The sequence below is a fragment of the Dipodomys merriami genome, unplaced genomic scaffold (assembly GCF_024711535.1).
Source record: "Dipodomys merriami isolate MVZ:Mamm:240054 unplaced genomic scaffold, mDipMer1.0.p SCAF_94, whole genome shotgun sequence".
Taxonomy (NCBI): domain Eukaryota; kingdom Metazoa; phylum Chordata; class Mammalia; order Rodentia; family Heteromyidae; genus Dipodomys; species Dipodomys merriami.
Genome location: NW_027206557.1, coordinates 2,985,001 through 2,999,916, shown reverse-complemented (window position 1 = coordinate 2,999,916; position 14,916 = coordinate 2,985,001). Strand labels below are relative to the sequence as shown.

The following is a 14,916-nucleotide window of genomic DNA, read 5'->3' as shown; positions in this document are numbered from 1 at the left end:
GAAAAGACACTGTGCTAGGGATTGGGATAGTGTGTTGAACAATGGATGCAGCCCTGGACTGAAAGTTAATTGTGGGTGCTTAACCAAATTTGGAAAGCTCCTAAGTAAAAATGCTAATAGATGAATGGGAAAATTGCCTTGAACTCTTACTTTCTAAAATAGTAATTTTGGTGTCAGTATAAGAAAAAGATTACTGAGACACGGCTATTGAAATCCATGCTATTGTCACTACTACCTCTTCAAAAATGACTGTACAAGTGGAGGAGAGGCCTGGGGAAGGGAGCTGGTCCCTGCTGATGCTTCCAGCTGGCCTCCTAGTCTGACCCAAAGTGGTGGTGATGTAATGTTAGTTATGCACTTGGACCCATGCTAGACCAGACTCAGCCTTACCCGTGGCCCGGTCAGGTTCTACTCAGAGGGAGCAATATGGACTAAAAAAGTCTTTGCATTGAATCTTTGCTTCCGCCATTTCTGAGGGCTCACCAGGGAACTGCCTCTTTATAATATAGCTCTTTATGAAGGCTTCCCAAAGTAGAGGATTGAAAGACAAATTTGTTGGGCTAAAAGAGACAGGAGAAAGATAAGGCCAGGATATTCCTTTGCATGTCCTCCAAATATCCCCCCCATCCCCTCCAAAAGCTGGGAGACCACAGATCCCACATTATCTGCTTGGGCTGTTTGTAGCCAGCTATGTTTGTAGAGAGAGGGTGGGGAAGCTAGTTTTCATACTATGGCATTTATAAGTATTCCAGAAATGTTAGGCATTGGGCAGGCAATCTGGTTTATGGAATTGAAAAAGTCTGTGTTGAAGCTTAGAATTCCTTTCCTTCTGTCGTAAAATGTATAAAAGTTCTGGGGCAAAAAAAAAATCAAGAGCATCCTGACACATAAAACCAAAGAGAATGGGAATCCCGAGACTACTTTGATGACAGTGGCCTTTAGAAAACAAGCAATCAAACAAAATACAACAACAATCCACCCTAAAAACAGGTTTTGGAATCTAGGAAAACAATCTTTTTTTTTTTTTTTTTTGTCAGGCCTGGGGCCTGACAGGCCTGCTACTCGGGCCTGGGTACTGTCCCTGAGCCTCTTTATGCTCAAGGCTAGCCCTCTGCACTCTACACTTGAGCCACAGCACCACTTCTGGATTTTTCTGAGTAGTTTATTGGAGATAAGAGTCTTACAGCCTTTCTTGCCTGTGCAATCCTCAGATCTCAGCCTCCTGAGTAGCTAGGATTACAAACATGAACCACTGGCACCCAGTGGAAAACAATCTTTAATTGAATTTGAAGGGCCTGTTATTTAATATAGCATTTGTAGATGGGAAGTAAAGGTGTTAGGGGATATAGTTGATTGCTCAATTAGTAACCAGCCAACCCCAAATTTTCCTAAAAAATTTCTCTACATAGGAAGGATTCTTTTGCTATTGATTCTTAGATCAGAATGTTCCTCTTTAAGTTATTCATGTACTGTGATAAAAAAAGGTTCCATGATCAAATAAGTTTGGACAACACTATATTTTATATCTTCCTGACTGGGCATCTTCCTGCATTAAAAGAGCGTTAACTATGAAAAAGCTATTTGACTTCGTTTAACTCAACAATATCCACTTGGGTGGAGATGTCTTGAGTCATGGAGCACCCTGAAATCAATCTCTTACCTTTGAGACACCGCAGGCCATCACTGGTGTGATTCGTATTGGTATTGTGGGGTAGATTTGGTCTGTCTGATTTGTGGTATCTCTGAGAGAATGAAGTAAAGAGTGGCACTTGTCTGGTAAGGACTTGTCTGGCTATGTTTATGTAGAAAGATGGGCCGTCGTTCATGCTGGCATGGGACCATTAGCTGGAGGGATTCTGTGTACTAAAGGTCACGACTTTCTGTTCCCTCCTCTTTCTGGCCCTCAGAGGGATGTGGTCACAGCACTACTCAATGCTGTTTTTAGCAGAAAATGTATTTTAAAGAAACAAGTCATACAGTGACCCACTATGTCTTTGGGGGTTGCCTCAACAAGTAGCAGGGAACTGCCAGCCTGTTTGCGGCAATGGGGAAGGGGGGTGGCGTCAGCATGTGCCACTTTCCATAGTGAGATGAAATGATTGTCTCCTCCACCTCCTCCCTACCACTCCCCCCTCCCCCTCTTCCTCTACCCCCCCCCCCCACACCTTAGGAAAACAAACACTTGAAAGTTTATTTTACAGGATCCATATCGAGCTTACATAAATATGTTGTGACAGCAGCGGACATGCTGCTTATAGCCAGAAAATGCTTTGAAACTTTATGCAAATACATGGCGATGTAGGCACTACTGTACACCCTGAAGACTGCCTCATGTGTTCTTGGTGCCAGGGTAAACACAAACCTTCTCCAGCCAATCCAGAGGAGAGCTCAGCACAGCCTGTGTCACTCAGAGCCTGGCTCTCTCAGTCAGTGAAACATGCTTTGCCTGGCCAAGCCCAGAGGCAGGAGTGGGGGGCCCAGGGGCCACAGGTTCACATATGTGAGAATTTTTTGTAGCTCAGACATTGCACTGGGCATGGTAAGCCCATCATACCTGTCCATTTTATTTGTAAGGAAACTGACATTTGTTTAGAGATTAAAATGACCAAGACTCATTAAAACAAATTGCCCAAAGGCATTAATTACTTGGTGAGTTAATGACCAGAACACTGCTAGTCCTGCTTGGTGGAAGATATCTGTGATCTGAAAAAAGAAAAGTCCTGCATGATTACCAATGTATGGATTCTGGATCTCTTCCTTAGTATTAACTGTACAACACATTTTTGTTCAAAGTTAGCTCTCTGATCTGTTCTGCTTGTGGACTTGGGATGAAACTCTGAAATACCAGGTCTCCATCTTCCTTCTAAAAGTGATTAAGGTGCAAAACACGCTCACGTTTCTATGATATACCTTGCCTAAAAGGCATTGTGTGGACATTTGCATTCGTATGCCATGACTACTTTGGGCCTTTGTTTTAAGAAGGTATTTCCAATGGTCTAGAAGAAGAGAGAGGTGATGCATCAAGCAGTCTCTCAGTTTTGAATCACAAGTGGTCATTCTCTTGAATGAGCCTGTTACTCTCACTACAACTATAATACAACATGTAACACAACTAGTAGAACATGTAGCACCACATGTAATACAACTGTAACCCAACAGTAATATAACGTTCCCGGGCTGGGGGAGGGGCAGTAACTCAGCAACCCCAAGAAGGTGAATGTTCAAGTCTGAGTCCAGTGGATGTTTTTTTCAAAGTAGTAGCTTTAATTAAAACTTGTAGGGGAAAGGCACATTATCTGCACCAAAATCGTTCATAGGAAAAATAAAAATAAAAATTGGTTTCTACTTTGAAACCTTCCTTACCCCGAAAGGCAGTGAGTTATGTATGTGCAAAGTGCCATTTCCTTCTTAGGTGGGAAGTGCTTACAACAGCATTCTTCCAAATGTTCCAAATTACCTCTGAATGTTGAATTTGTATTCCAAGCTCCAAATAATAGGAAGTGAATTGTAAGCCTGAGGGCAAGTAGTGACTTGTGTCCAAAACTGGGCCCCGGTGGCTCATGCCTATAATCCTAACTACTCAGGAGGCTGAGACCTGAGGATTGCAGTTCAAAGCCAGTCTACACAGGAAAGTCCATGAGACTTATCTCCAATTAACCACCAGAAAACTGGAAGTGGTGCTGTGGCTCAAGTGGTAGAGCACTAGCCTTGAGCTAAAGACCTGAGGCACAGTGCCCAGGCCCAGAGTTCAAGCCCCGCGACTGGCCCCCCCACCCCCCCAAAAAAAGTTCTCAAAATCCTATTTCCCAATGATGTGAGCAGATCTGTGCCTCAAACTCACTGTAAACTAGGAGATAGTTCCACATGCTAAGTCCAGAAGGATGACCCAGAATTTAATTTATTTGATTCTATGGACTTCCATCTTTTCTTGTAAAGAGACCTTGAGGTTGTCGAGCTCTTGTGACAACTGTAGAGCTGTGGTCCACTCAGACCTCATGTCCATCTAGGCAAACTTTGCATCGCTGCAGGCCCATGGAGGTGTCCATTCACTTCTGGCCTCTTGGGTCTGGCCCAGGTTCAAGATACTGCTTCTTTTGAACTTTGATGTCTTGGTCAGCTTTTTTTCACAATGACAAAATACATGAAAGAGACTATTTAAAAGGAGGAGAGGTCTATTTTGGCTTTGGTCCTTGGCCAGCTGGCTCCATTGCTTTAAGGGCTGTAGTGAAGTTGAACACCATGGTCTGCAGAGGAGAAAGGAGAGACAGAGGGAGAGGAGAGAAGTGTAGGAGAGAGAAAGGGGGAGAGAGGGACAAAGGGAAAAGAGGAGAGAGTAAGAGTAAGAGGGGAGGGAGGACAGAAGGGGAAGAGAGAGGAAGAGGATCCTGGTCTCTTCTAGGACATATTTTGTTTACTATGGCTCCTCCTTCCTCCTAGATGTGGCCCTCCTTTCCCAGCAGTGCCACAGACTGTGGGCCAGCCCTTTGGGGAACATTTAGATTCCAAGCCATATACTAGCCTGATAGCACTCGAAGAGGAACTTAATTTAATATAGCTCATGCTTTTTACAAAAGTCTATGTACTTTTTTTCCTTGACATTAAATGTGTCCACTTGTCAGAGAATGTACATATACTATAAACCCATATAGAGAAGCACGTGGGCATGTGCTATTCTATACTGCCACTGGGGCCTTGCTGATATTGTACATCTTCCCATAGGAAGAAAGACAGCATTCCTAGAAACTCAGAATTCCTGGTACAGGAAAGACTCCATCTTGTGCATTTTTCTGTCTGCCATTGATTCCCTGTGTGGCCTGACTCACTTTCCCCAGATTTTCCTCCAGTACTGGCTGTGCCCTGCCACCAGTGCACCAAGGCCTTAGATAGCAGAATAGCATGACACCTCCAGAGAAGTCACACTGGCAAGATCAAAAATCAAGATCAAGAATCAAGATAGTCATTTCATTTTGCTTCATGTTACACAGATAGAGGATTTCCCATTCCATAGGACCCCAAGGAGCTCAGGGACACAATTCTTCTGAGTATTGACTTTACTGTTCTTTCCTCTTATAGGATCAAACTGGCCTCCCTGGTCCTGGACTTGGGGTGATTTGAGTGCTGTTGATATTTTCTACTGAAATCAGGCTCTGTTACTTGGCGGTTCTGTTGTCTGTGGCTCCCCTTCCTTCTAGGTGGATTTTCCCTTAGGAAAAACCAGCTGTTAACACCTCTCCTCTCTGGCCTTGCCCAGACATGTCTGAACTCTAGCTTTGAGTTCTGCTGAGTCTAGCACATGTATACCTCTCTTCTGTTGATCATCAGTTAGGATCACCCCCAGCTCTCACCAGGATTGGGTCACAGACTGATTGGCTGAAACACAAAATTAAAATTGGTTGACAAGATTACAAGGGAGTTCACCCCCTGGAAGGAATGGTGCCAGAAACCTTGTCTCTCTGGATAGCTCTAGAGGCTGGAGTTTATTGTAGAACTTCATGCCATGGCACTTGATGTTAGGAAATTGGATGAGAACGGAACAGGCTGGCTCAATCTGAACAGGCGAAGATTATTTATTGAAGTGCAGTGAGTAGCAAGCAACCTTCCTGTGGGAATCAAGGTTGTTCAAGGAGGTAGGTTAGAGTTAGGCCTTTTTATAAGGTCTGAGCAAGGAGACAGGTTATTGAAAAGGCTGTTAGGGCTGGAGGAGGTGGGGAACTTCAGTTAGTGTTGCTACCTGCAAGCAGGGACAGTACAACAGGATACTGGATAGAAAAGAGGGCACCTAAGGGTCTGAACCCCGGCTTCTGAACCCCCGAGTTCCCATTAGCAAGCTTATTTTTTAAATTCAGTACAGGGGAGGAGACTACAGATACAGGCAGAAAATAGGGTATCAATCTATCTTGTGGTTACAACCGTTTATATACAGAGTGGTAATTGACTCCCTTATCATTAGGGAGCAGAGGGGAATGATCTAATTTCCAAGGTCTCAAGCTTTTAGTGTCCAAACAGCTCTAACTTAAACACACTTAGGGTACATCTGTCTTGCTTTGACTGAGGAGGAGGCATTCCAACCTCTTAACCCTTTCCTGGTCTCACAGCTCTACCTCCAAGTTCCCTATGGGTAAGGCCCACAATGAAACACCAGGCTTAGGTTAGATTACCCTGCCTGCATCAAGCATGTCCACACATTCCTAGGGTTTTGCCTGACATCTGTGTATGTACCTGGGATAATAGGGTGGAGATTAATCCTTCACTCAAAACGTGTTAGATAAAAAAGTGAATAGATAAAAAGGTTTTTTTTATTAGTGTATGTGTGTGTGTGTGTGTGTGGAGTTATTATTGTTACATTTCCATACATACATACATACATACATACATACATACATACATACATACATACATACATACAACACTTCCAGGCTGATTTTATACCCCCCCTCCATTAATCTCCCTCATCCCCACTCTCTTTTCCTTAGTATTTTCAACAGATTTCAATCTTGTCTTCCTATATGCATGCAAAGTATGTCAATCATATTGACCTTCACTAATTCCCTTCCCTCCCTTCACTTCCCCTCCCCTCCTGTCCCCTTTCCATGTATATACTAATTTTATTGAGGGATTTGTTAGATTTTTAGGGGTGGAGGGATTATCACCCATATAAAATTAACTGTGCATAATCGTCTCTGTTGAGTTGATATTTTAGAGGTTTTCATTTAAAGACCATGGTACCTGTCGTATAGGAAAGTGAATTTTGGCTGAATGGGGGTAAAAATCCAAAATGCTCTGTCTAGGAATGAAAATGAAGTTTGAGTGTCCCCTTCATTTTCAGTAGTGTGTTCAGGCTTACTACACTTACAAAACCCTCAAAGATGTCTTAAATACAGTTATGTCAAAACTGTAGAAGAGGGGCTCAGATGCATCTTAAAGAAGAGTAATTCATTCCAAATTGGCCAGTAATTTTGTTCCTCAAGAAACCTCACTGCAGCACAAATATTTTTGAGTTATTTTTAGCTTTAACTGACAACCCAATGAGTAGATGTTTAACCAAAGCCAAATACTTGTGATATGCCTGTGGTCTTGCTGCCGAGCTGGGCAGGGTACAAGACAGAAGGAACATTAACATGGCTTCTGCCCCACTGGGAACCCTGTCCTGCTTGGAGCAAGTGATAATCTCCTGAAAGTCATTGTGGGAATAAAATAAAGCAGTCTAAGTATGTGGCTCAGATAAACGACTTTAGGTCGTCAAACTTGAAGTGGAGGGCTCTAAGGATTCAGTTCACTGGGGCTGCTGGGCTGCTGTCTGTCTGCTGTCCAGTATTTCTAGACGTTTCTGGCCCATGACGGGCCTTCCTGTGGCTTCTTCTTTGATGCAGTGTTGTTATGGAAAGTACCCCTCCTGCCATCGAAAGCAGTTTCTTGCTTTCTTCCCGGGATGCCTCATATTTCATAGGAGGTGTGAGCTCTGACTAATTGTTCTTTTACTTCCCTGGCAGCGGGTCAGGCTGAGAAAAGAGTACTGAATGCGTTAGCAGTGAGCTTGTGGTAGCTGACGACTCACTTGATCGTGAGAGGTGGGACTTTGATAAAAATGGCAAGAAAAGGAAAAGGACTCCTTTAGTTCCTATTGCTCTTTTGTTTTGTTTTTTTCTTTTCTTTTCTGGGTGGCAGTTGAGAAATGTTCTTCGAGGGTGGTCTGAGAATCTGAAATGTTATGAGAGGGCTTCTGGTGCATTTCACAGGGGGCACTAAACTCCCCAGAAGGGGTGGGCAGACTCTTAGGGGTCATAACCTTCTGCTCACTGGGTCTGGTAGGGTTGTCCCCTTCCATCCACCAAGTAGGTGAGCTCCAGGTGAGCGTCTGTACTGCAGTCATACCAGGGCTACCAGAAGGACTCGGATTCCCACCCCTACATTCCTAGAGTATTTATTCAAGGATCTTATTTGAGCTTGGTCCTGCAGGTGGTGGTGGCAGTGGTGATCTTCCTGATTCTACAATAGACAGAGACAATAGTTTGATGTGCATGGAAACCCGTAGCCATTTAGAATGTACCCCAAATGGCATTGCTGTCACTTCTGTGACTTGTGCATTCGCCAGAGTAGAAAGCTTGGGCTGAGCAAGGGGGAAATTCCCTCATTTTATTTTTCCAAAGCGAAGCCATGACACAAATCTCTGCCATTCAGCTAGGTGACAGGGGAGAAATAAAATCCAAAGTTCACAGGGGAAGATGAAACAAGTATTATTACCTTTACCTCTGAAACTTAAGCAAACAAAGCAGAATACTGGGATAGCATGAGTGGAAAATAGATTCACAGAACAATAGCATTTGATATTTCCATCCCCTGCTTATTTATTAATCTACTCTTTGTTTCATGGCTCTGGTGCATGTGAAGTCCAGCATCGTCTTCCACGCCATCTCCACAGCCAGCTTGAGCAAGCTGCACTGCTGTGCTGACCTGGCAAGAGACAGCATCTAAAGCTGTGTGATTACCAGATGCGTGCTACACTTCCTGCCATGGGATCTCCCCCCGGAGACCCAGACAGGCAATTTCCTACAGTGTTTGCAAGAATCTTGGACTATGGTGAACACAATCAGACACTCGGGGAGTCATCTATCTGACCATGCAAGGACACCGAAGTCCCTACAGAGTTCACTGGCCTGGGCCAGAAGGTGACAGCCAAGTCTTCCAGTGCAGTGAGAGCTTCAGCTTGCAGGCCGAGAGCTGGCCCGCAGGGCCGATGGAGTCACCCTGATGAGGCCCATTTTAGCAGCAGGACAGCCACACTACTCCAGTAACACCAAGAAGTTACTCTTTCCTTTTCTTTATTTGTGGTATTGGGGTTCAACCTCAGAGACTCATGCTTGCTAGGTTGGTGCTGTACAGCTGAACCATGCCTCCAGCCCTGTTTTTCAATGGTTATTTATTTGGAGGCTATGATCTCCCATCCCTTTATGGCATTCCCCTGAAAATGGCATTCCCCATCTACTGTTGGCTTTCTGTTGTGGCTAGGATGACAGGCACACACCACTGCAACCAGCTTCCCTCAGTGGAAGACCATTCTGCCCAGGTGTGGCTTGGCACCATGATCCTCTCACAGGATGTAAAACCATTCACAAGGAGACCTGCATTTGTTCAGTGCACAAACCATACAGCAAGATTTACACTTGAGTTCTCGATGTTGTGTCTTTCTGGAAACCATTGATTGGCAACCCTAGCTTCATGGGTGATGGGGAGGCTAATAGAACAGGTGACTTTAATATGGTGCAGTCATTTCGGCCCTGAAATACACACCTGTGGTAACACAGAGAAACCTGGCTTCTCTACCAATAACCACAGCAGGTGGAATAGTTGGGTGTCCCAGCTCCCAAGGATGGCCATGTTCTGATCCTCAAGACTAGTGAACATGGCCATACACGGCAGAGGGACCCTGCCGATCAGCAAGGTCAGTTGTGTGTAGGGACAATGTCCCTGGTGGCCCGAGTGGGCCTGGGACACAAGTCTGAGATGGACCAGCCACTGGGAGCTCTGGAGATGCCACACCAATGGCTGTGAGGATGGAGGAAGGGTCCAAGTGAGGAGAGTGGTCAGACTCTAGAAATGGGAAGATGCAGGAAAAGGCTCTTCCCAGGCCCCAAAGGAATTCAGTCAGGATTTTAGCTCATCAAACCTGATTTCAGAATCGGATCCTCCATATTCTAAGACCAAAAAATGCATTGCTTTCAGCTACTAAGTTTGCCTGGTAATTTGTTAGAGCAGCACCAGGGAGACAAAAGAAAAATATGAGCAACACTGCAGTTGGACTTGGAAGGACTGATTTGTGGGGAAAGAAAGGGGATGGGTTGTTTCTGACTTGGTTCTCTAGAAAGAGCAATGACTTGCGTTCTCTGAGAGTAGTATGAAGGTTTCTGGTGTGTCACTCCAGTGGGCCTTGCTCTGGGGTCACCGTCTGCTCTGGACTTTGATGGGAGAAAACAAGTAGAGCTTCTTTGCCAGTCGGTATACAAAATGGAAGTTGCATTTAATTTGTCTTACATTTTAAACCTCTAAGAATTTTCACACATTTAATAAAATACACTAGATGCTCATTTTCACTGGTGGGAATCATACCAGCTTTACAGGTTGGAGTAGAATCATATCAGTTGATACATTTGTCATATCAGCAAGCAGAAGCATTTAGTTAGTACCTGAAGTTGATTCGTGCTCTGTTCACATTTCATGGGGAACTCCTTTTCTCCTCTCCTCTCCTCTCCTCTCCTCTCCTCTCCTCTCCTCTCCTCTCCTCTCCTCTCCTCTCCTCTCCTCTCCTCTCCTCTCCTCTCCTCTCCTCTCCTCTCCTTCCTTTTCCCTCTTCCCCTCCCCTCCCTTCCCCTCCCCTCTTTTCATCTCCTCTCTGTCCTCTCTCCCTGACCCTCCTTGACCCTCGCTGTCCCTCTCCTCCTGACCCTCCCTCTTCTCTCTTTCCTTTCCTTCTCCCTCTTCCCCTCCCCTTCTCCTTCAACCCTCCCCTCCCCCCTCTTCCTCTTGGCCCTCTTTTATCCTCCCCTATCCTCTTTCTCTCTTCCCTATTTACTCCTCCTCCTCCTCCTCCTCCTCCTCCTCCTCCTCCTCCTCCTCCTCCTCCTCCTTCTCACTTTTGGTGGTACTAGGGTTTGAACTCAGGCCCTCATGCTTGCTAGGCAGGTGCTCCATAACTTGAAGCAAGTCTCCAGCCCCTTTTGGGCACTGGTTGATTTTGAAATAGGATATCACATTTTGCCAGGCTAGGCAGGACCACAATCCTTCTCCTTTACATTTTGCCTGTAGTTGGGATGACTACCCCAGTTATTGGTTGAGATGGAGTCTGGTAACCTTTTTGCCTGGGCTGGCTTCAAATACCAATCCTCCCAACCTCCCCCTCCTGAGAAGCAAACGATTCTTTTGAAAGAACTGGGCATAGGGATTCATTGTTGAATAACTGTCATGAGTCAGCTACACGATACCACATCCTAAGTGCTTTTGTTGTAACTGGTTAACCTTCCAGCCTCCCATGAGGGAGCCAGGCTATGTCCTGATCAAGGGTGGAGGGCCTGGTCACATGCTCAGGACAGTTTCCAGCCCCAGATTCTCAGTGGATCCAGAGGGGCTGGAGAAGCATCCTGTGTGCACATGGCTGTGGTTTTATCATCTTGCACTAATCACTTCAGTCAGGAAGACAGATTTTTTTATTATGCAGCAGAATTGCTGCTCTAGAGTAAACTTTGACACAAAGCAATTGTGCTTTTGACTGAATCAGCTAAAACCAAAAACAAAAGAATAGAAAATAGGCCTCTGATAGGTTTCAAGTCTTTGTTTTAAAAACAGCAACTGTCAGATGAGCACTTGGGCATGCAACAGTAACTTATGTTCATTTTTTTTTTTTTTTTGGCAGTTGTGGGTCTTGAACTCTGGGCCTGGGTGCTGACCCTGAGCTCTTCAGCTCAGGCTAGCACTCTACCTCTTGAGCCACAGAGCCACTTCTGGCTTTTGCTGTTTATGTGGTGCTCAGGAATTGAACCCAGGGCTTCATGCATTCAAGGCAAGCACTCTTACCACTGAGCCACCTTCCAAGCCCACGTATGTCCATTTCTAAAGAACAAGTTTGCCTTTCTTAAGGCAAAGCAAATGGCAACATCAGAATACCCCAGACCTTGGGGAAGTTTCCAGTGATCGTTGTTACGTAGGGTCATTTATCTATCTAATTTAACTATCCAAGAATTTTCATATGTTTAATGAAATATACTAGATATTTTTTATGCTGGTAGGAATCACACCAGCTTTATAGTCTAGAGTTGGATGTTGTTTTTCATATCAATAGATCTGTGTGTCGTATCAGCAAGCAGAAACATTTAATTAGTACCTGAAATTGATTTCTTGCTCAGTTCACATTTCATTGCAAGAATTTGGGGATGACCTCCAGGGAGTGCCCCAAGCAACTAGACTTTCTCTACTCCAACCAGTAGATCCAGATGAAAAGCTAGAGAAGGAGGATTACCTGTGAGAAGTTTTTATTGGCCAGGTCTATGTATGTATTATTTACGTCCTCTTCTCATTGTTCCAACTCAGCCCTATGGCCACCCCTACTGGAAAGGGCATCTGGTAGATTTAGCAGAGCACTATTGAGATAAGGAGGAAGCGAGGTTTGATGAACAAATGGACTTCTAGATGGGGTAAGTTGAACATCATTCTGTAGTATGGTGAGAACACGCAGCTGGAGACATGTCTTCCTGACTCACTAGTAGAACACCTACCTGCCAGGCGGGAGGCCCTGATCCACCAAAATGATTTTAAAAAGTGATTTTCATATGATATATTTACAGCTATACTTTCAGCATTAAGTTCTTGATAAAATAAAGGAATGGGGGCTATGTGCTTGAAGGGGGTCTTGATCCCTTCCAGGTTGGGTGAGGAGATCAGTTGAGGCAGAAGCTATCATGATAATCTGATAGAGCCTGAGTTAGTGTGGCTACCTGAGGAAACGTGTTCATTTTTAGAAACAGAAATGTTTTGCTTCTGCTATTTTAACCATCTTAGCTTTTGGCATAGTCAGAGACTGTAGTTTCACTGGAGTCCCTGCTGAATTGAGATGGTAGCAGCAGGTTGTGAGCACTGTGCTCCTCAAGAAGGCCTGCCCGTCCCTTGCACACACTGATTGCTCCGCAGCCGGGGACTTGAGCTCAGCCACCACCCTGCAGCCCAAACAAAATAAAACCTGACGCAACCAGCAAATCCAGACTGGAGTTCAGGTTACCTGAACAGACTTGAGAAACACAGGCTGCAGTTGTTCTATGTTTGCAAAATTTGCTCTTTGACCTTCTGGTAGGGAAAATTCTCAGAGTCCATGCAGCCTTCTGCCAGCTTTCCAGAGCGTGGGACAAAGTTAGCGCTCTTGGCAGTGATATTGCAATATTTAAAAATTTTGTAATTTTAAAATACGCTTGAAAAATAGATACCGCTCCAATATTGACCCAAAGAACGTGGTCTTTGTGCATCGAAGAGAAGTACTACCCAGGCAACCTGGTGTGGCTGAGGTCTAGGGATTTCAGGAACTCCTTTACAGATGAATAGCTTTGAAGTAACTGCTAAGGGTAGCCGCATCCTGTCCTCCCTCTGAATCTGGATATGACTTTCGTGTTCCATGCACAGGTGATGGCCGAACTCAGGGCCTGCCCAGCCTCAGTTACCCACCTCTGAAGTCTATGGCAGGTCTCCTAACTATAAGATTATGCAGGGTTGAGAGAGAAACCTCAGAACAGCTTGGGGCAGCTTGAGAGGTATTTTAAATGGTCCTTGCTGATCTGGAAGTCATAGAAAAAAAAAAACAACTGAAGAGCCTTTTGTGGTCATTTTTGCATGTGCGCTATTGGTTTGGGGGAACAATCCAGCATGAAAGAGGCTTAAAAATAACAAGTATTTAAAAAGACATATAACACACACACTCTCGCTTTTGTATTCTTGCCCACCAGAAAATAAACTGTAATAATAAAATAGAGAATGAAAAGGAATAGCAGAAACTATGGGCTGCTAGGAAACTAGTGGAATGCTAGGCTGGGAATGAATAGGAGTCTTTTTATACTTTTATTTGTTTTTTTATTTTATGGCAGTACTGAGGATTGAACTCAGGGCCTCATGCTTGCTAGGCAGGTTTGAGCCACACCAACAGCTGCTTTTTGCACTGGTTCATTCTGAAGTAGGGTTACATTTTATGTCCTGGCTGATTTGAGCTGTGTGAGAAATGGCTCTGCCTATTGGGGTCTCATATGGGAATAAGGACACTAATTCAAAAAGAACTCTGCAAGGTGAAGTTTCCATCTGCAGAAGGGTATACTATCATCCAATAATCTGGCAAGCAAACACAAGGAGCAGGCAGGATGCTCCCTATCTATCCCTAATATAGCAGGCCCGCCCCCTGCTGATTGGCTAAGCTCAGGTTCACAATCTGCTCAGGATAAGTTAGTTTGAAGAGGACAGGCTATATTTCCGTAAGGTGACCATGAAAAGTTCTTGAGATAAAAATTAACATTCTTAATTACTTACACCTTCTGCTACTTTCTTCACTGGATGATCTTGTCTTAGCAGAATAAGGTAATCAATAACAGCCAAGCCACCAGGTTATCTTTTAAGCAACCCACTTTAATAGAAAAGACAGTTTTTCTCACAGCTGCAATCCCCCTACTTGTTGCTGCTTGGTGTTTCTGTGATGACAGGCACTGGCCACCCCACCTAGCCACTGATTCATCTTCAAGATGGATCTCATGAACTTTGTTTTGTCTGGGCTGGCCTTGAACCAATCTCCACCTCTCAGGGAGCTAGAATTACAGGCTTGAGCCACTGTGCCCTGCTGGGACTGAATAGGGTTGTGAAGCTTGTGTACAAAGTGCTGGAGAGGTATGAGAAGTTGGATGTTTATCTCACATGGCCTGGGGCTTCTTGAACCTTGAGTTCCCCCTTCCTCAGGCCTCTTGAGATGGAAATTATCCACTCAACAAATGAGTGTATGAAAGTCCATTAGTTGGTTTCTGGCTCAAATCCTGCAGAAGCCAGTCCACTGAAATTCTACTTACCTACTAATCTAGTTACCAAATTTACTGGTTTCCTTCAAAAAAAAAAACAAAAAATAAGGAAATCAAATATTATTTATAGAGATTGTAGCAATTCATATTACAAGTGACAGTTTTTGCATCAACCTTTCCAGTTTCTTATATGTGAATGAATTGGAAAGTATTTTTTTTAAATTTTCTCTGCCCCATTTTTTCGAATTTGAGGATGTAGCTTACTGAAACCAAGTGAGCAATCAGTGGGCTGGGCTCACCTGAGTTTCAGAGGGAGGAGAGAAATTGGCAGGCAGAGAAAGGAGGATGTTGAGGTCCTAGTAGAGGGCAAAGAGTTATCAAAGTTTGGAGT

General features: G+C 44.4%; 1 protein-coding gene across 1 annotated transcript in view; it reads left to right on the top strand.

Annotated features, from left to right (window-relative positions):
- Bmper (BMP binding endothelial regulator) overlaps positions 1 to 14,916 on the top strand; it is a 223,551-nt gene that overhangs the window by 104,374 nt on the left and 104,261 nt on the right. The gene's annotated exons all lie outside the window — the stretch shown is intronic.